Raw genomic sequence first — 21,218 nt, forward strand, 5'->3', positions numbered from 1 at the left:
ATACTGTGCTTTTCTAATCAGGGTGGACGACGTATTTAATACTGGGCTCTTGTAATCAGGGTGGAATATGTTTTTAAAGCTATTCTGCTAAATTAAATTATATTCCAAACTTTGATTTTGTTTAGCAGTGATGTTTGCAAATTTTTTATTTTAGTAGTATACCAGTAAAGACACAGCCCTTGTAGTAATGTCTACCTGTTTTTTTCGGGTAGTGAGAGGACGTTGGGTGCCACTGCCTCAGAATAGTTTTTATGTTGCTTACCAAGGCAGAAATAGAGAGCCCATCAGCAAAGAATAATAATGTATTATTCTATAATCCTTTTTCAAAGACTTGTCTTAAGACTAGCAGTGGCAGATAGTGCAATTCATTTATTTGGTGAGAAGCTACCTATCAAAAATGAGCTCTTATTTTGGAGAGAGGTACTGAGTGCTGATCGATGTGTCTGCTTGGGGGCCTCGTAATTATTCTGCGACTGCCCAGCCATGAAATTGTTGTTTGGACACAAAGTCATTTTGTGAGAACAAGTTTCACTGGGCAAGGCCTTCACACACACACAGAGACACAGAGACAGAAAGACAGAGAGAGAGAGACAGAGAGAGAGACAGAGAGAGAGAGAGAGAGAGAGAGAGAGAGGTCTTCCTGTGTGGGTGGGTGGGGTCATCCATGACAGTGGATGTGGTCTTCCTGGGGCATACATCTAAACATCTACATGATAACAATAGATATAATAATAAATAAAGAAATATCTGGTGGCCACAATTTAGCTGCAACGTTACCAGACTTTAAGTAGCCTGTACAGTATCTGCTCTGATGCGTCATGACTGGGCTGTGTGTGTTGTTTTGAACAGTGTGTGTGCCTCTATCTGCTTCTGTCAGCTGTTTAAGGGGTGTTGAGCTGTTGTCGTGGTGCCCCTGCAGAGCAGTATCTGTAGTGACAGGAGCATGGTCCACTACTATGCGGTGTGGTCCCTAACATCTACTGCAGCAGAGCAGTATATGGAGTGGAAGCATAGGCACATTAAACCGCAGCTCTCCTCAGAGGGGACAGCTAACAGCCTCTCTAGGTTTTTTTCTAAATAAAAAAGGGGCTTAGGTGGTGCCCTCTTTCCTTCTTAATGCGTTTGAGCCAATTATTTGTGTTGTGACAAGGTATGGTTGGTATACATTAGATAGCCCATTTGGTAAAAAGAAAGTCCATACATGCCCAATAATGTTTGTACCATGTTTTGTGCTGCTACCATGCTGTGTTGTCATGTGTTGCTGCCTTGCTATGTTGTTGTCTTAGGTCTCTCTTTATGTAGTGTTGTGTTGTCTATCTTGTCGTGATGTGTGTTTTGTCATATATATATATATATATATATATATATATATATATATATATATATATATATATATATATATATATATATATATATATATATATATATATATATATGTATTTTATTATTTATTTTTTAAATTTATTTTTTTGCCCCCCAACCCCCGTCCCCGCAGGAGGTCTTTTGCCTTTTGGTTATATTCTTATTGTAAATAAGAATATGTTCTTAACTGACTTCCCCAGTTAAATAAAGGTTAAATAAAATGTCATAAAATAGAAACACCTCTGAATACTTTGTGTGTGTGTTTATCTAACCAGGTACGTCATTGAGAATGAGAACACATTTTATTTTACAATAACAACCTGATTCTGAAGAGAACTGCGGAGCGTGAGTGAAATTGGTTTAGACCTAAATTACTGTAGAGCCAGCCAGACAGGTGTAGTCTTACTTGTGCAAAACTTGAAAGAGATGATGACTCACCATGAGTAGACAGCAGGCTACGCAGGTGTATAACCTGAAACAGAGAGAGAGCGAGAGAGAGAGAAAGAGAGAGAGTAAGTCTGCATTGTGGTGTGGGATGTCTCTCTGAAAGAGTTTGCTGTTAAATTGTTCACAGGCAAGATCCCAATTGTTGATCTGAAATCTTGCTAAAACTGTGGGTGGACTGACACAGGGTGTATCACAAACGGCATCGTCTTCACTATATTTTGACCAGAGCCCTATGGGGGAAATAGGGTGTCATTTGAGACACATAGATACTGTTGCACCCAGAAGAACTCTGATCTAAATCAATGGAGTCACTCAGCATTCTACTAACTGAACATGTCATAATGACATTACAACAGACAGACAGACAGACAGACAGACAGACAGACAGACAGACAGACAGACAGACAGACAGACAGACAGACAGACAGACAGACAGACAGACAGACAGACAGACAGACAGACAGACAGACAGACAGACAGACAGACAGACAGACAGACAGACAGACAGACTGTTCGATGACATTCTGCTTGTCATGTTGCACTGTCATTGTTTTGTTTCTGTAAGAGCACAGGAAGGCCTAAACATAACCACCTGAAAAGGTACAAGCCTCAATCATTAATGAACAGGCATTAGAAGAACACAAGAAAAGCACAACATGAACCAATATAAGTTATTTATTTAGAAATAATTTAGGAGCACTGAGGGAGGGGGGTTTCAGAAGTTAGGGAACTGATTGAGGTATTTTCTTACCGAGAGATCAGTCAGTAGCCAAGAATTCATCAAAACTGACTTAAAACTGCAATATGTAACTTTTTGGGCGACCTGGACAAATTCACATAGAAATGCTGTTCGTTATAGATCTGTCATTCTCATTGAAATCAAGTCTAAGAAGTGGTATAGCTGTTCTATGTGCACTATTTCTATGTTTACTGTTCTAACATTGAAGGCTGTATATACAAACAGTGCCTTCGGAAAGTATTCAGACAGCTTAACTTCTTCCACATTTTGGTAGATTACAGATGTATTCAATCATTTTTTTCCTCATCAATCTATACACAATACCCCATAGTGACTGGATTTTTTAATTAAAAAAACTTTAAAAAAACTTAAATATCACATTTACATAAGTATTCAGACCCTTTACTCAGTACTTTGTTGAAGCACCTTTGGCAGCGATTACAGCCTCGAGTCTTCTTGGGTATGACTATACAAGCTTGATACACCTGTATTTGGGGAGTTTCTCCCATTCTTCTCTGCAGATCCTCTCAAGCTCTGTCAGGTTGAATGGGGAGCGTTGCTGCTCAGCTTTTTTCAGTCCCTTCAGAGATGTTCAATCGGGGTCAAGTCCAGCCTCTGGCTGGGCCACTTAAGGACATTCAGAGACTTGTCCCGAAGAAACTCCTGCATTGTCTTGGCTGTGTGCTTATGCTTAGGGTCGTTGTCCTGTTGGAAGGTGAACCTTCGCCCCAGTCTGTGGTCCTGAGCGCTCTGGAGTAGGTTTTCATCAAGGAACTTCCTGTACTTTGCTCCGTTCATCTTTGAATGACAACCTCATCTCTGTACCCCACAAATACAATTATTGGTAAGGTCCCTCAGTCAAGCAGTTGCTGGCTCACCTCTCTAACCGCTAGGCTACCTGCCGCTACAATAAAATGCTCCTCAACTTGAAGAAACCATTGCTGTACCCACTGACTCTTAACAGCTTCAAACTGTAACCAGTGCCTGCAACCTGGTTCAGGTTATCAGTCAACCTACCAGGGTATTTACAAACAGCACAGGAATGAAATCATAAACATGTATTGATCACATTTTTACTAATGCTGCAGAAATTAGCTTGAAAGCAGTATCCTGATCCATCTGATGTGGTGATCACAATATAATAGCCATATCTAGGAAAACCAAAGTTCCAAAGGCTGGGCCTAATGTAGTGCATAAGAGGTCATACAATAAGTTTTGCAGTGATTCTTATGTTGTTGATGTAAAGAAGAAAATGTGTTGGGACATGGTGTGTAATGAGGAGCAAACACACATTGCACTTGACACATTAACAAAATAACTTATTCCAGTTACTAATAAGCATGCACCCATCAAGAAAATGACTAAAAACAGTTAAATCCCAGTGGATTGACAAGGAATTGAAAAAATGTTATGCTTGAGAGGGATGAATAAAAAGAAGAAACTACACCAAGAAACAAAGATAAATAACAAAGAATGATAAAAAGCTTGGAGGACCTTAAATGAAATCTTGGGAAAAAAGTCTAAGCTCCATCATTAATTGTATCAGATGGCTCATTCATCACAAAACCAACTGATATTGCAAACTGATATTGCAAGATTAGCAAACGTAGGCATGACATGCCAGCAACAAATGCTGGCACTACACATCCAAGTATATCTGACCAAATTATGAAGGACAAGCATTGTAATTTAGAATTCCGTAAAGTGAGTGTGGAATAGGTGAAAATGTTTTTGTTGTCTATCAACACTGACAAGCCACCGGGGTCTGGCAACTTGGATGGAAAATTACTGAGGATAATAGCGGACGATATTGCCACTTCTATTTGCCATATCTTCAATTTAAGCCTACTAGAAAGTGTGTGCCCTCAGGCCTGGAGGGTAGCAAAAGTCATTCCGCTACCTAAGAATAGTAAAGCCCCCTTTACTGGCTCAACTAGCCGACCAATTGTGTTTGACCAGACACAATGCAATTTTACAGTAAACAAATTGACAACAGACTTTCAGCACGCTTATAGGGAAGGACTTTAAGCAAGCACTTACACAAATGACTGATGATTGGCTGAGAGAAATTGATGATAAAAAGATTGTGGGGGCTGTTTTGTTAGACTTCAGTGCGTCTTTTTACATATCGATCATAGTCTGCTGCTGGAAAAACATATGTCTTATGGCTTTACACCCCCTGCTATATTGTGGATAAAGAGTTACCTGTCTAACAGAACACAGAGGGTGTTCTTAAATGGAAGCCTCTAGAACATAATCCAGGTAGAATCAGGAATTCCACAGGGCAGCTGTCGCTTTACTTTTTTCAATCTTTACTAATGACATGCCACTTTGAGTAAGGCCAGTGTGTCTATGTATGCGGATGACTCAACACTATACATGTCAGCTACTACAGCGACTGAAATGACTGCAACACTTAACAAAGGGCTGCAGTTCGTTTCAGAGTGGGTGGCAAGGAATAAGTTTGTCCTAAATATTGAAAGAAAACTAAAGGCATTGTATTTGGGAGAAATCATTCACTAAACCTAAACTAAATCTTGCAATAAATAATGTGGAAATTGAGCAAGTTGAGGTGACTAAACTGCTTGGAGTAACCCTGGATTGTAAACTGTCATGGTCAAAACATATTGATACAACAGTAGCTAAGATGGGGAGAAGTCTGTCCATAATGAAGCTCGGCTCTACCTTCTTAACAGTACTATCAACAAGGCAGGTCCTACCGACCCTAGTTTAGTCGCACCTGGACTACTGTTCAGTCCTGTGGTCAGGTGCCACAAAAAGAGACTTGCAATCGGCTCAGAACAGGGCAGCGCGGCTGGCCCTTGGATGTACACAGAGAGCTAACATGAATAATATGCATGTCAATCTCTCCTGGCTCAAAGTGAAGGAAAGATTGACTTCATCACTACTTGTATTTGTGAGAGGTATTGACATGTGGTGTGCACCGAGCTATCTGTTTGAACTACTGGCGCACAGCTCGGACACACATGCTTTTATTGTTGCAGGGGATTTTAACCACACAAATCTCAAAACTGTTTTTCGCAAATTCCACCAAAATGTCTCCTGCCCCACTAGATGAGACAATACACTAGACCACGTGTATACAAACATTCCGGAGGCTTACAAAGCCATTCCCCTCCCCCACATTGGACAGTCTGATCACCTTTCACTGTTCCTACTCCAAGTCTGTTCCCACTTCAAGTATTTACCCCTCATTAAATGTGTGAAACCATCAGTGAGGACAGTCAAAGTGTGGCCAGAGGGGTCAGACTCATTACTACAGCATCAGTTTCAACACACAAACTGGAGATTGTTTGCCACTCAGGCCACCCTTGACTCTCCTACGGACATTGAAACATATGCTTCTTCCGTTCTGGATTACGTCACCATCCGCATCAACAATGTCACCACCCATAAACTAATAAAGACCTTCCCCCAACCAGAAGCCTTGGATGAACAGAGAGGTCCGACTACTGCTAAAGGCACGCAACGCTGCTTTTAGATCCGGCGATGCGGAAACCTACAGCTCATCCAGGGCCATCCTGAAAAAGGGCATCAAGATGGCTAAACATGACCACAAACTGCAGATTGAGGAGCACTTCAACAATAACTCCGACCCTCAACGCATGTGGCAGGGCATCCAAGCCATCACAGACTACCGGCCAAAAAACCCTACCCCCACAGCCAGTGACATCTCCATCGCCGACGAGTTAAACAAGTTCTATGCTCGCTTCGACAGGGACAACAAAGATCCAGCCATCAAAGCTGAGCTCACCCCAGACGACCTGCCCCTCAGACTATCCATCGCAGATGTGTTGTCGTCACTGAGCAGGGTGGATGCATGCAAGGCTGCTGGTCCTGATGGCGTCCCCGAGTCATGTGCTCAGAGCATGTACTGGGCAGCTGGCCGAGGTTTTCACTGACATTTTCAACCTGTCACTGGCCCAGGCGGTTGTCCCCACGTGCTTCAAGACCGCAACCATTGTGCCAGTGCCAAAGCAGTCGACCGCATCAAGCCTGAATGACTTCCGACCTGTTGCACTCACCCCCACGATCATTAAGTGCTTTGAAAAACTGGTTTTGGCCTACCTTAAGTCCTGTCTCCCTCCAACACTGGATCCCTACCAGTTTGCCTACCGACCAAACAGGTCTACAGAGGACGCCATCTCCACAGCTTTACAATCTGCCCTGACCCACCTGGACAAAACCAACACCTATGTGAGAATGCTGTTCATAGACTTTAGCTCAGCATTCAATACGGTCATTCCCTCTAGGCTGGTCACCAAACTCTATGACCTAGGAATCAGCCCCTCTCTCTGTAACTGTCAGGTTAGACAACTTCACCTCCTCAACCCTGAACCTGAACACCGATGTGCCACAGGGCTGCGTGCTGAGCCCCCTCCTGTAGTCCATCTTCACCTTCGACTGCGTTTCTTTACACGGTTCCAACACCATTGTCAAGTTCGCAGACGACACCATGGTGGTAGGCCTGATCAGTGACAATGACGAGTCAGCCTAAAGAGGAGGTCAAGCACCTGGTTGCATGGTGCGCTGACAAAAACCTGGCCCTCAATGCAAAAAAAACAACGAGCTCATTGTAGATTACAGGAAGTCTAAAAGCTGCAGCCACACCCCAGTTCTCATTGATTGCACTGAGGTGGAGTGTGTGCCCAGCTTCAAATTCCTGGGTGTCTACATCTCCAATGACATCTCCTGGACCCTCAACACCTCAACCCTGGTCAAAAAGGCGCAGCAGAGCTTGTACTTTTTGAGGAGGCTGAAGAAGGCCCGCCTGTCTCCCAAGATCCTGGTGAATTATTACCGCTGCACGGTCGAGAGTATTCTGACTAACAGCGCGACAGTGTCGATGCTCCATGGCTGACCGGAAGGCCCTGCAACGGGTGGTGAAAACCGTCCAGCACATCACTTGTGCCGAGCTCCCTGCCATCGTAGACCTCCAGCACAAGCAGTGTCTGCGTAGGGCACGTGGCATCATCAGGGACCCTTCACATCCATGCCACACACTGTTTGTCCTCCTACCATCAGGCAGGCGGTACAGGTCTCTACGTTCCCGCACTAGCAGGCTCAATAACAGTTTCCTTCCAGCTACTGTAACCCTGCTGAACTCTGTGACACGGCACTAGCCATATCCACCCGTCCACCGCTTAGTACTGCCTCTCAGGGACCTTGTTGCACTACTCTCTTAGCACTCTTCACGGTACTACTGGACTCTGACATTGCTTTGCAAAGTCTGATGAAGGACATTATTCAGTTGTGCATGTACATGTCTACCTCGGTAACCTCATTGCTGCTATCCCTGCATTTCAGTTGCATGCCTCCTTGCACTTTCAATTTGCCTTCATTGCACATTTACACTTGCCATTTGTACTTGCCATTTGCCTTCATTGCACATTTATACATCCCACTTAATAATATGCATTGTACTTAGTTGTTTTACTTGTACATTTTTTGCACTCTTTTATTTGCACTTCTGGTCAGATGCTAAGCTCATTTCGTTGTACTCTACTTGTACTTGTTCAATGACAATAAAGTGGAATCTAATCTAATCTAATACCCCACAAGACATAACACCAGAGGTTTCTTCACAGTCCCCAAGTCCAGAACAGACAATGGGAGGTGCACAGTACTACATAGAGAAATTACTACAGGGAACTCTACTCCACACCAAGTAGGAGAATGGCACCGAAGGAGATGGCTGTTTTACGATCCCGTAACCAAATGTGCTATTGTGTATGTTTTTACATGTTAGTTATTTTGTACATAATGTTTCTGCCACGTGTCTTATGACCGAAAAGAGCTTCTAGATATCAGGAGAGCGATTGCTTACTGGAGGAATACTTATTCTTCAACGAGTCAGATGAGAACGATTTACTTCAGACACCCGAGAAGGCCCACATCCCCGTCATTCACAGGAGAAAGGGCCGGAAGTATCGTGGACGAAGATCCGGGTGCCTTGTTAAGATCCGTAGCCGAGAGGGTAATCTACCTTTCCCATCGGCCCTATTAGCCAACGTACATTCAATCGACAATAAAATAGACGGACTACGATCACGTATATCCTACTAAACGGGACATTAAAAACTGTAATATCTTACGTTTCACCGAGTGTGGCTGAACGACTACATGAATAACATAGAGAAGGCGGGTTTTAACCTGTTGGGTCTAGGGGGCAGCATTTGCACGTCTGGATAAAAAAAATGTACCCGATTTAATCTGGTTACTAATCCTACCCAGTAACTAGAATATGCATATACTTATTATATATGGATAGAAAACACTCTAAAGTTTCCAAAACTGTTTGAATGGTGTCTGTGAGTATAACAGAACTCATTTGGCAGGCAAAACCCTGAGACATTTTCTGACAGGAAGTGGATACCTGATGTGTTGTATTGACTTTAAACCTATCCCATTGAAAAACACAGGGGTTTAGGAATATTTTGGCACTTCCTATTGCTTCCACTAGATGTCACCAGCCTTTACAAAGTGTTTTGAGTCTTCTGGAGGGAGATCTGACCGAACAAGAGCCATGGAACGGTGATGTCCCATTAGACACCTGGCGCGGTACTTCATGTTGGGTACCCTCGTTCCAATACGTTATAAAAGAGTATGCATTCGTCCACCTTGAATATTATTCATGTTCTGGTTAAAAAAGGCCCTAATGATTTATGCTATACAACGTTTGACATGTTTGAACGAACGGAAATATATTTTTTCCCCTCGTTCATGACGAGAAGTCCGGCTGGCTTACATCATGTGCTAACGAGACGGAGATTTTTGGACATAAATGATGAGCTTTTTTGAACAAAACTACATTCGTTATGGACCTGTGATACCTGGAAGTGACATCTGATGAAGAGAATCAAAGGTAATGGATTATTTACATAGTATTTTCGATTTTAGATCTCCCCAACATGACGTCTAGTCTGTATCGCAACGCGTATTTTTCTGGGCGCAGTGCTCAGATTATTGCAAAGTGTGATTTCCCAGTAAGGTTATTTTTAAATCTGGCAAGTTGATTGCGTTCAAGAGATGTAAATCTATAATTCTTTAAATGACAATATAATATTTTACCAATGTTTTCTAATTTTAATTATTTAATTTCTGACGCTGACTTGACTGCCGGTTATTGGAGGGAAACGATTTCCTCAACATCAATGCCATAGTAAAACGCTGTTTTTGTATATAAATATGAACTTGATAGAACTAAAAATGCATGCATTGTCTAACATAATGTCCTAGGAGTGTCATCTGATGGAGATTGTAAAAGGTTAGTGCATCATTTTAGCTGGTTTTATGGTTTTGGTGACCCTGTCTTTGACTTGACAAAACATTACACACAACTCTTGTAAATGTACTGTCCTAACATACTCTAAATTTATGCTTTCGCCGTAAAACCTTTTTGAAATCGTAAAACGTGGTTAGATTAAGGAGATGTTTATCTTTCAAATGGTGTAACATAGTTGTATTTTTGAAAAATTTGAATTTTGACATTTATTTGGATTCAAATTTGCCGCTCTTGAAATGCACCTGCTGTTGATGGAGTGCACCACGGGTGGCACGCTAGCGTCCCACCTAGCCCCAAGAGGTTAAGCTTTTTCGGCAGGATAGAACAGCGGCCTCTGGTAAGACAAGGGGTGGCGGTCTATGTATATTTATAAACAACAGCTGTTTAAACTGTTAAGCAAACAGGAAAACGCTCATCCAGAGGCGGCACTCCTAGTGGCCGGGGAGTTTAATTCAGGGAAACTCAAATCCGTTTTACCTCATTTCTACCAGCACATTAAATGTGCAACCAGAGGGAAAAAAACTCTAGACCACCTTTACTCCACACACAGAGACGCGTACAAAGCTCTCCCTCGCCCTTCATTTGGCAAACCTGACCATAAATCTATCCTCCCAATACCGGTTTACAAACAAAACTAAAAGCAGGAAGCACCAGTGACTCGGTCAATAAGAAAGTGGTCAGATGAAGCAGATGCTAAGCTACAGGACTGTTTTGCTAGCACAGGCTGGAAAATGTTCCAGGATTCTTTCAATGGCATTGAGGAGTACACCAAATCAGTCACTGGCTTCATCAATAATTGCATTGATGATGTCTTCCCCACAGTGACCATATATACATACCCTAAACAGAAGCAATGGATTACAGGCAACATCCGCACTGAGCTAAAGGGTAGAGCTGCCACTTTCAAGGAGCAGGACTCTAACCCAGAAGCTTATAAGAAATCCTGCAATAACCTCCGATGCACCATCAAACTGGCAAAACCTCAACACAGGACTGAGATTGAATCGTACTACACCTGCTCCGACGCACGTCGGATGTGGCAGGGCTTGCAAACTATTACAGACTACAAAGGGAGCACAGCCGCGAGCTGCCCAGTGGTACGAGCCTATCAGACAAGCTAAGTTACTTATATGCTCACTTCGAGGCAAGTAACACTGAAGCATGCATGAGAGCATCAGCTGTACCAGATGACTGTGTGATAACGCTCTCAATAGCTGATGTGAGTAAGACCTTTCAACAGGTCAACATTCACAAGGCCGCTGGGCCAGACGGATTACCAGGACGTGTAATCCATGCATGCACTGACCAACTGGCAAGTGTCTTCACTGACATTTTTAACCTGTCCCTGATTGAGTCTGTAATACCAACTTGTTTCAAACAGACCACCATAGTTCCTGTGCCCAAGAACACTAAGGTAACCTGCCTAAATGACTACCGACCCGCAGCACTCACGTCTGTAGCCATGAAGTGCATTGAAAGTCTTGTCGTGACTCACATCAACACCCTTATCCCAGAAACCCTAGACCCACACCAACTTACATACTGCCCCAACAGATCCACAGATGATGCAATCTCTATTGCACTCCACACTGCCCTTTCCCACCTGGACTAAAGGAACACAATGATGTGACAACCTGTAGGGAGGAGTTCAGCAACCTGGTCGTGTGGTGCCAGGACAACAACCTCTCCCTCAACTTGATCAAGACAAAGGAGATGATTGTGGACGACAGGAAAAGGAGGACCCGAGCACGACCCCATTCTCATCGACAGAGCTACAGTGGAGCAGGTTGAGAACTTCAAGCTCCTTGGTGTCCACATCACCAACAAAATATCATGGTCCAAAAACACTAAGACAGTCGTGAATAGGGCACGACAAAGCCTATTCCCCCTCAGGAGACTGAAAAGATTTGGCATGGGTCCTCAGATCCTTAAAAGGTTCTACAGCTGCACCATCGAGAGTATCCTGACTGGTTGCATCACTGCCTGGTATGGCAACTGCTCGGCCTCCGATCGCAAGGCACTACAGAGGGTAGTGCGTACAGCACATCACTGGGGCCAATCTTCCCACCATCCAGGACCTCTATACCAGGCGATGTAAGAGGAAGGCCCTAAAAATTGTCAAAGACTCCAGCCACCCTAGCCCTAGACTGTTCTCTCTGCTAACGCACAGTAAGCGGTACCGGAGCGTCAAGTGTAGGTCCAAAAGGCTTCTTAACTTCTTAAAGCATTGTTGGTTAAGGGCTTGTAAGTAAGAATTTCACGGTAAGGTTGTATTCGGTGCATGTGACAAATACAATTTGATTTGAAGTAACTCATGCAAGCAGTAAAATTTGATTGAAAAAAATAGATAAAAATACACCTAACGGAACAGTAGGGCTTTGAAGTAACACAAACATAAGCACAGACACATGCATACACACACGATAACATACGCACTATAAACACTAGAGGTCGACCGATTAATCGGCATGGCCGATTAATTAGGGCCGATTTCAAGTTTTCTTAACAATCGGTAATCGGCATTTTTGGGTGCCAATTATGGCCGATTACATTACACTCCAAGAGGAGACTGTGAGTGCAGCAAGGAGCCAAGATAAGTCGCTAGCTAGCATTAAACTTATCTTATAAAAAACAATTAATCTTCACATAATCACTAGTTAAGTACACATGGTTGATGCTATTACTAGTTTAACTATCTTGTCCTGCGTTGCATATAACCAATGCGGTGCCTGTTAATTTATCATCGAATCACAGCCTACTTCGCCAAACGGGTGATGATTTAACAAGAGCATTTGTGAAAAAAGCAGTTGTTGCACCAATGTACCTAACCATAAACATTAATGCCTTTCTTAAAATCAATACACAAGTATATTTTTTTAAACCTGCATATTTAGTTGAAAGAAATTCATGTTGGCAGGCAATATTAACTAGGGAAATTGTGTCACTTCTCTTGTGTTCTGTGCAAGCAGAATCAGGGTATATGCAGCAGTTTGGGCCGCCTGGCTCGTTGCGAACTGTGTGAAGACCATTTCTTCCTAACAAAGACCATAATTAATTTGCCAGAATCTTACATAATTATGACATAACATTGAAGGTTGTGCAATGTAACAGCAATATTTAGACTTAGGGATGCCACCCGTTCGATAAAATACGGAACGGTTCCGTATTTCACTGAAAGAACAAACGTTTTGTTTTCGAAATGAAAGTTTCTCGATTTGACCATATTAATGACGAAAGGCTCGTATTTCTGTGTGTTCATTATATTATAATTAAGTCTGATTTGATAGAACAGTCTGACTGAGCGGTGGTTGGCAGCAGCAGGCTCGTAAGCATTCATTCAAACAGCACTTTCCTGCGTTTGCCAGTAGCTCTTCGCAATGCTTGAAGAACAGCTCTGTTTATGACTTCAAGCCTATCAACTCCCGAGATTAGGCTGGCAATACTATAGTGCCTGTAAGAACATCCAGTAGTATCCAGTAGTAGTCTGCCACTAGCACAGTCAGCGTAGTCAGCTCAGCTTTCCCCATTGAGACAGTGTCTGTGCCTCGATCTAGGTTGGGCAAAATAAAAAATGGCGGTGTTCGCTTTAGCAATCTCACTAGTATAAAGACCTCCTCCATTCCTGCCATTATTGAAAGAGATTGTGATACCTCACATCTCAAAATTGGGTTACTTAACCTGTTATGGCTAGGGGGCAGTATTTTCACGGCTGGATAAAAAACGTACCCGATTTAATCTGGTTACTACTCCTGCCCAGTAACTAGAATATGCATATAATTATTGGCTTTGGATAGAAAACACTCCAAAGTTTCTAAAACTGTTTGAATGGTGTCTGTGAGTATAACAGAACTCAAATGGCAGGTCAAAACCTGAGAGATTCCTTTACAGGAAGTGGCCTGTCTGACCATTTCTTGAACTTCTTTGCCATCTCTATCTTTTACAAAGGATCTCTGCTCTAACGTGACACTTCCTACGTCTTCCATGGGCGCTCAGAGCCCGGGAAAAACCTGAATGTCGTCATCCCAGCCCCAGGCTGAAACACATTATCGCCTTTCTCAAGTGGCCGATCAAGGGACTGTGGGCTTAGGCGCGTGCCCTGGCCGCCCCCGTCTGTGTGATTTTTCCTCTGTTTGCCGAAAAGGAGATTCCCGGTCGGAATATTATCGCTTTTTTACGAGATAAATTGCATAAAAATTGATTTTAAACATCGGTTGACATGCTTCGAAGTACGGTAATGGAATATTTAGAATTTTTTTGTCACGAATTGCGCCATGCGCACAACCCTGATTTACCATTTCGGATAGTTTCTGGAACGCACGAACAAAACGGCGCTATTCGGATATAACGATGGATTATTTGGGACCAAACCAACATTTGTTATTGAAGTAGCAGTCCTGGGAGTGCATTCTGACGAAGACAACAAAAGGTAATCAAACTTTTATAATAGTAAATCTGATTTTGGTGAAGGCTAAACTTGCCGGGTGTCTAAATAGCTAGCCCGTGATGGCTGGGCTATGTACTTAGAATATTGCAAAATGTGCTTTCACCAAAAAGCTATTTCAAAAATCGGACATATCGAGTGCATAGAGGAGTTCTGTATCTATAATTCTTTAAATAATTGTTATGCTTTTTGTGAACGTTTATCGTGAGTAATTTAGTAAATTGTTAGTAAATTCCCCGGAAGTTTGCGGGGGGTATGCTAGTTCTGAACGTCACATGCTAATGTAAAAAGCTGTTTTTTGATATAAATATGAACTTGATTGAACAAAACATGCATGTATTGTATAACATAATGTCCTAGGTGTGTCATCTGATGAAGATCATCAAAGGTTAGTGCTGCATTTAGCTGTCTTCTGGGTTTTTGTGACATTATATGCTAGCTTGAAAAATGGGTGTCTGATTATTTCTGGCTGGGTAGTCTGCTGACATAATCTAATGTTTTGCTTTCGATGTAAAGCCTTTTTGAAATCGGACAGTGTGGTTAGATAAAGGAGAGTCTTGTCTTTAAAATGCTGTGAAATAGTCATATGTTTGAAAAATTGAAGTTTTTGTATTTTTGAGGAATTTGTAATTCGCGCCACGCCTATCATTGGATATTGGAGCAGGTGTTCCGCTAGCGGAACGTCTAGATGTAAGAGGTTAATGTTAGATCCCTCACTTCCAAGGCAGTTATAGTCAATGAACTAATCACTGATCATAATCTTGATGTGATTGGCCTGACTGAAACATGGCTTAAGCCTGATGAATTTACTGTGTTAATTGAGGCCACACCCCCTGGTTACACTAGTGACAATACCCCCCGTGCATCCGGCAAAGGCGGAGGTGTTGCTAACATTTACGATAGCAAATTTCAATTTACAAAAAAAAAACAATGACGTTTTCGTCTTTTGAGCTTCTAGTCACGAAATGTATGCAGCCTACTCACTCACTTTTTATAGCTACTGTTTACAGGCCTCCTGGGCCATATGCAGTGTTCCTCACTGAGTTCCCTGAATTCCTATCGGATCTTGTAGTCATAGCAGATAATATTTAAATTTTTGGTGACTTTAACATTCACATGGAAAAGTCCACAGACCCACTCCAAAAGGCTTTCGGAGCCATCATCGACTCAGTGGGTTTTGTCCAACATGTCTCTGGACCTACTCACTGCCACAGTCATACTCTGGACCTAGTTTTGTCCCATGGAATAAATGTTGTGGATCTTAATGTTTTTCCTCATAATCCTGGATTATCGGACCACCATTTTATTGCGTTTGCAATTGCAACAAATAATCTACTCAGACCCCAACCAAGGAGCATTAAAAGTCGTGCTATAAATTCTCAGACAACCCAAAGATTCCTTGATGCCCTTCCAGACTCCCTCTGCCTACCCAAGGACGTCAGAGGACATAAATCAGTTAACCACCTAACCGAGGAACTCAATTTAACCTTGCGCAATACCCTAGATGCAGTTGCACCCCTAAAAATTAAAAACATCTGTCATAAGAAACTAGCTCCCTGGTATACAGAAAATACACAAGTTCTGAAGCAAGCTTCCAGAAAATTGGAACGGAAATGGCGCCACACCAAACTGGAAGTCTTCCGACTAGCTTGGAAAGACAGTACCGTGCAGTATCGAAGAGCCCTCACTGCTGCTCGATCATCCTATTTTTCCAACTTAATTGAGGAAAATAAGAACAATCCGAAATGTATTTTTGATACTGTCGCAAAGCTAACTAAAAAGCAGCATTCGCAAATGGAGGATGGCTTTCAATTCAGCAGTAATACATTTATGAACTTCTTTGAGGAAAAAATCATGATCATTAGAAAGCAAATTACGGACTCCTCTTTAAATCTGGGTATTCCTCCAAAGCTCCATTGTCCTGAGTCTGCACAACTCTGCCAGGACCTAGGATCAAGGGAGATACTAAAGTGTTTTAGTACTATATCTCTTGACACAATGATGAAAATAATCATGGCCTCCAAACCCTCAAGCTGCATACTGGACCCTATTCCAACTAAACTACTGAAAGAGCTGCTTCCTGTGCTTGGCCCTCCTATGTTGAAGATAATAAACGGCTCTCTATCCACCGGCTGTGTACCAAGCTCACTAAAAGTGGCAGTAATAAAGCTTCTCTTGAAAAAGCCAAATCTTGACCAAGAAATTATAAAAAACTAATCGGCCTATATCGAATCTTCCATTCCTCTCAAAAATTGTAGAAAAAGCTGTTGCACAGCAACTCACTGTCTTCCTGAAGACAAACAATGTATACGAAACGCTTCAGTCTGGTTTTAGACCCCATCATAGCACTGAGACTGCACTTGTGAAGGTGGTAAATGACCTTTTAATGACGTCAGACCGAGGCTCTGCATCTGTCCTCGTGCTCCTAGATCTTAGTGCCGCTTTTGATACCATCGATCACCACATTCTTTTGGAGAGATTGGAAACCCAAATTGGTCTACATGGACAAGTTCTGGCCTGGTTTAGATCTTATCTGTCGGAAAGATATCAGTTTGTCTCTGTGAATGGTTTGTCCTCTGACAAATCAATTGTAAATTTCGGTGTTCCTCAAGGTTCCGTTTTAGGACCACTATTGTTTTCACTATATATTTTACCTCTTGGGGATGTCATTCGAAAACATAATGTTAAATTTCACTGCTATGCGGACGACACACAGCTGTACATTTCAATGAAACATGGTGAAGCCCCAAAATTGCCCTCGGTAGAAGCCTGTGTTTCAGACATAAAGAAGTGGATGGCTGCAAACTTTCTACTTTTAAACTCGGACAAAACAGAGATGCTTGTTCTAGGTCCCAGTAAATGGAAAGAGGCGGTGGCTCATGGGTAGGTCGGTGCCAGTATGATCCGGGACAGGTGACATTAATTGGAGAGTGAGAAACAGGCAGAGAGAGGGAGGGGTTGTCCAGAGAGACTGTTTTAACAGAAGGAGAAAGAAAACAGTTATGAGTTGAACATAACAGTATGTCAGTAGAAGGAAGGACAGTAGCAGGTCACCCTATGAGCTGAACATAACAGTATGAGGGTAGAAGGGAGGACAGTAGCAGGTGACCCTATGAGCTGAACATAACAGTATGTCAGTAGAAGGGAGGACAGTAGCAGGTGACCCTATAAGCTGAACATAACAGTATGTCAGTAGAAGGGAGGACAGTAGCAGTAGAAGTGAGGACAGTAGCAGTAGAAGGGAGGACAGTAGCAGTAGACCCTATGAGCTGAACATAACAGTATATTAGTAGAAGGGAGGACAGTAGCAGTTGAAGGGAGGACAGTAGCAGTAGAAGGGAGGACAGTAGCAGTAGAAGGGAGGACAGTAGCAGTAGAAGGGAGGACAGTAGCAGTAGAAGGGAGGACAGTAGCAGTAGAAGGGAGGACAGTAGCAGTAGAAGGGAGGACAGTAGCAGTAGGAGGGAGGACAGTAGCAGTAGGAGGGAGGACAGTAGCAGTAGAAGGGAGGACAGTAGCAGGTTCCCCAACTGTGGCTTGTGACTATTATTTTAGCCAGTTGCAGTAATTCCTTTACAGATTTTTTGGTAATCTCGTTACCATTTTGGTAATGGAATGATGAGTTTTAATCACTTAATAATTAATAAACCAAATTTATATCAGTAAAATCACTATAATGAATTGATAGGCCTACCATTAGTTGTTACATCTGTGAAATGTCATCGCCCTAACACTTCTTTTTCTTAAATATGTGGGGTTTTGGTAACGGAATTACAAGGCACAAGGCAATTTTTCTTAAACTTTAAGAAGGTAAACAATTTCACCAAAACTACATCTAAGTGTTGATATTAATTGTCAGGGGTCTTTACCTCAACATTATTGTGTTGGTGTATTTATGCAGAAATCAAAGCCTTTACTTATGCGGTATTTCTTTAGATGGAAAATGGTTGAAAAATGTATCTATGCCTTCACTTCACACAAATATAGACTTAGCTTTCATTTGACACCGATTTGATATGCTCCTATGAACTTCACATGTTGGTGCTCATGGGACCTTTTACATGGAAATGACCTGCTAGGACTATTGTGCGGAAGCCAGCATATCCATTGGTTGCTTTTGACCAATATATGTATGTGGCACCTTTGAGAGAATCTCAATTGCATACTCCTCGCATCCTCTCTCCTCACCTCAAAACCCATTGGTCCCTCCCCTCTGACCTTCTCCTCCAATGGGTTTTGAGAAGGAGACCAGGAGTATGCAATTGATATTCTCCCTGTGTGTTTCTGAAGATCCTAGCTTTGAGCTGCATACTCTTTATTCCTGCCCCTTCATGTGTATTTTGGACCAGAGGCGCCGGGGTATTTATAGCTGGCTTTAGAAGTCTCTCTGTCTGTACCATGCCTGAACAAGGACAATTCTGGTAACTGAACTTGAAGCAGCAGGGCAGCTAAATACATCTGTGTCCTAAATTGCACCCCATTTCCCTATTGGCCCTGGTCCAAAGTAGTGCACTATATAGGGTGACATTTGGGACATAATCTACTACTACTCACTCCCCTCTTGGATACTAATACTAGCAAAGAACAGTTCACTTAGTAGGCTTGCTGCCATTCCATTTCCCATGTCAACTTGCAGTATAATTCTATCTGCGCTCCACAGCTGATTATAATATTTTTTTAAACACAACATTTTTCCCTAAACAATCACAATCCACAATTCAATGTGAGGATGCTCATCCCCGAACCTAGATTACTCCTACACTAGTTCAGGCAGGAGTGGTTAGGATGATCGTCCCCTAGCCTAGTCAGTCACACCCTTTATTTCCTCACAGCTCATCATAATACCAGCTGTGGGAATGACAATACATCCCCTTCATCCTCTACAAACACAGGTGTTTCAGCAAAAACAACATAGCAATGAAGTTAACCTGATAAAATACTTAAATAGATGAAACCCTATTAAACCATATTCAAAAACTTTTGGGAGGACAATTGAAGTTCACTTCAAAAACAATTGATAATTGTTAAAACCATTTGTTTTGGTGTATAGCTCTTCAGGGTATTTCAATAAAACACTTAACAAGACCCAGGCCGTATCCCAAATGACATTCTATTCCCCTGGCATCCACCAAACCCAGATTCGTCCGTCGGACTGCCAGATGGTGAAGCGTGATTCATCACTCCAGTGAACGCGTTTCCACTGCTCCAGAATCCAAAGGTGGTGATCTTTACACCACTCCAGACAATGCTTGGCATTGCACATGATGATCTTAGGCTTGTGTTTCAGCTGCTCGGACATGGAATCCAATTTCATGAAGCTCCAGTTTTTGTGCTGATGTTGCTTCCAGAGGCTGCAACCGAGGACAGAAGATTTTTACACGTTACACGCTTCAGCACTCGGCGGTCTCATTCTGTGAACTTGTTTTAACAAGGCTAATCTGAAAACAAGGCTGCCTAAATTCTATCAGCATATCGATTGCGCAACCAGGGCTGGCAAAACCCTAGATCATTGTAATTCTAACTTCCGCGACGCATATAAGGCCCGCCCTGCCGTCCTTTCGGAAAAGCTGACCACGACTCAATTTTGTTGCTTCCAGCCTATAGACAGAAACTAAAACAGGAAGCTCCCGCGCTCAGGTCTGTTCAACGCTAATCCGACCAATTGAATTCCACGCTTCAAGATTGCTTCGATCACATTGATGAATACGCTGATTCGGTGAGCGGGTTTATTAGCAAGTTCATCGGCGATGTCGTACCCACAACGTCTATTAAAACCTTCCCAAACCAGAAACCGTGGATTGATGGCAGAATTCGCACAAAACTGAAAGCACGAACCACTGCTTTTAATTAGGGCAAGGTGACCGGAAACATGACCGAATACAAACAGTGTAGCTATTCCCTCCGCAAGGCAATCAAACAAGCTAAGAGTCAGTATAGAGACAAAGTAGAGTCGCAACTCAACGGCTCAGACACGAGAGGTATGTGGCAGGGTCTACAGTCAATCACGGGCTATAAAAGGAAAACCAGCCCCGTCGCGGACCAGGATGTCTTGTTCCCAGACAGACTAAACAACTTCTTTGCTCACTTTGAGGACAATACAGTGCCACTGACACGGCCCGCTACCAAAACCTGCGGGCTCTCCTTCACTGCAGCCGACGTGAGCAAAACATTTAAACGTGCCAACCCTCGCAAGGCTGCAGGCCCAGACGACATCCCCAGCTGCGACATCCCCAGGGACCGAGAGACTGAAAAACAGCTTCTATCTCAAGGCCATCAGACTGTTAAACAGCCATCACTAACATTGAGTGGCTGCTGCCAACATACTGACTCAACTCCAGCCACTTTAATAATGGAAAAATGTATGTAATAAATGTGTCAATAGCCACTTTAACCTCTCTAGGGGGTGTGGGACGCTACCAACATCCAGTGAAATTGCAGAGCGCCAAATTCAAAAACATAAATACTCATTATAAAAATTCATAAAACATACAAGTGTTATACATCGGTTTAAAGATTAACTTCTTGTTAATCCAACCACGGTGTCAGATTTCAAAAAGGCTTTACGGCGAAAGCATACCATGCGATTATCTGAGAACAGAGCCCAGCAGACAAATCATTACAAACAGTTACTAGCCAAGTAAAGGAGTTACACAAGTCAGAGATAGTGATAAAATTAATCACTTACCTTTGATGATCTTCATATGGTTGCACTCACAAGACACCCATTTACTCAATAAATGTTTGTTTTGTTCGATAAAGTCCCTCCTTATATTCAAAAACCTCTGTTTTGTTCACGCGTTTTGTTCAGTAATCCACAGGCTCAAAGGCATTCACAACAGACAGACAAAAAATCTGAAAAGTATCAGTAAAGTTCGTAGAAACATGTCAAACGATGTTTATAATCAATCCTCAGGTTGTTTTTA

At 42.5% G+C, this 21,218-nt stretch overlaps 1 protein-coding gene across 1 annotated transcript in view; it reads right to left on the bottom strand.

Moving 5' to 3' along the window:
• Nucleotides 1-21,218, bottom strand: part of LOC123744734 (protein TANC2) — a 222,151-nt gene that overhangs the window by 174,958 nt on the left and 25,975 nt on the right. The window contains exon 2 of the mRNA XM_045724545.2: nt 1,801-1,834. The gene's annotated coding sequence lies outside the window, so the exon portion shown is untranslated. The remainder of the gene's footprint in view (nt 1-1,800; nt 1,835-21,218) is intronic.

Source organism: Salmo salar, chromosome 01 (assembly GCF_965601325.2).
Source record: "Salmo salar chromosome 01, fSalSal1, whole genome shotgun sequence".
Taxonomy (NCBI): Eukaryota; Metazoa; Chordata; class Actinopteri; order Salmoniformes; family Salmonidae; genus Salmo; species Salmo salar.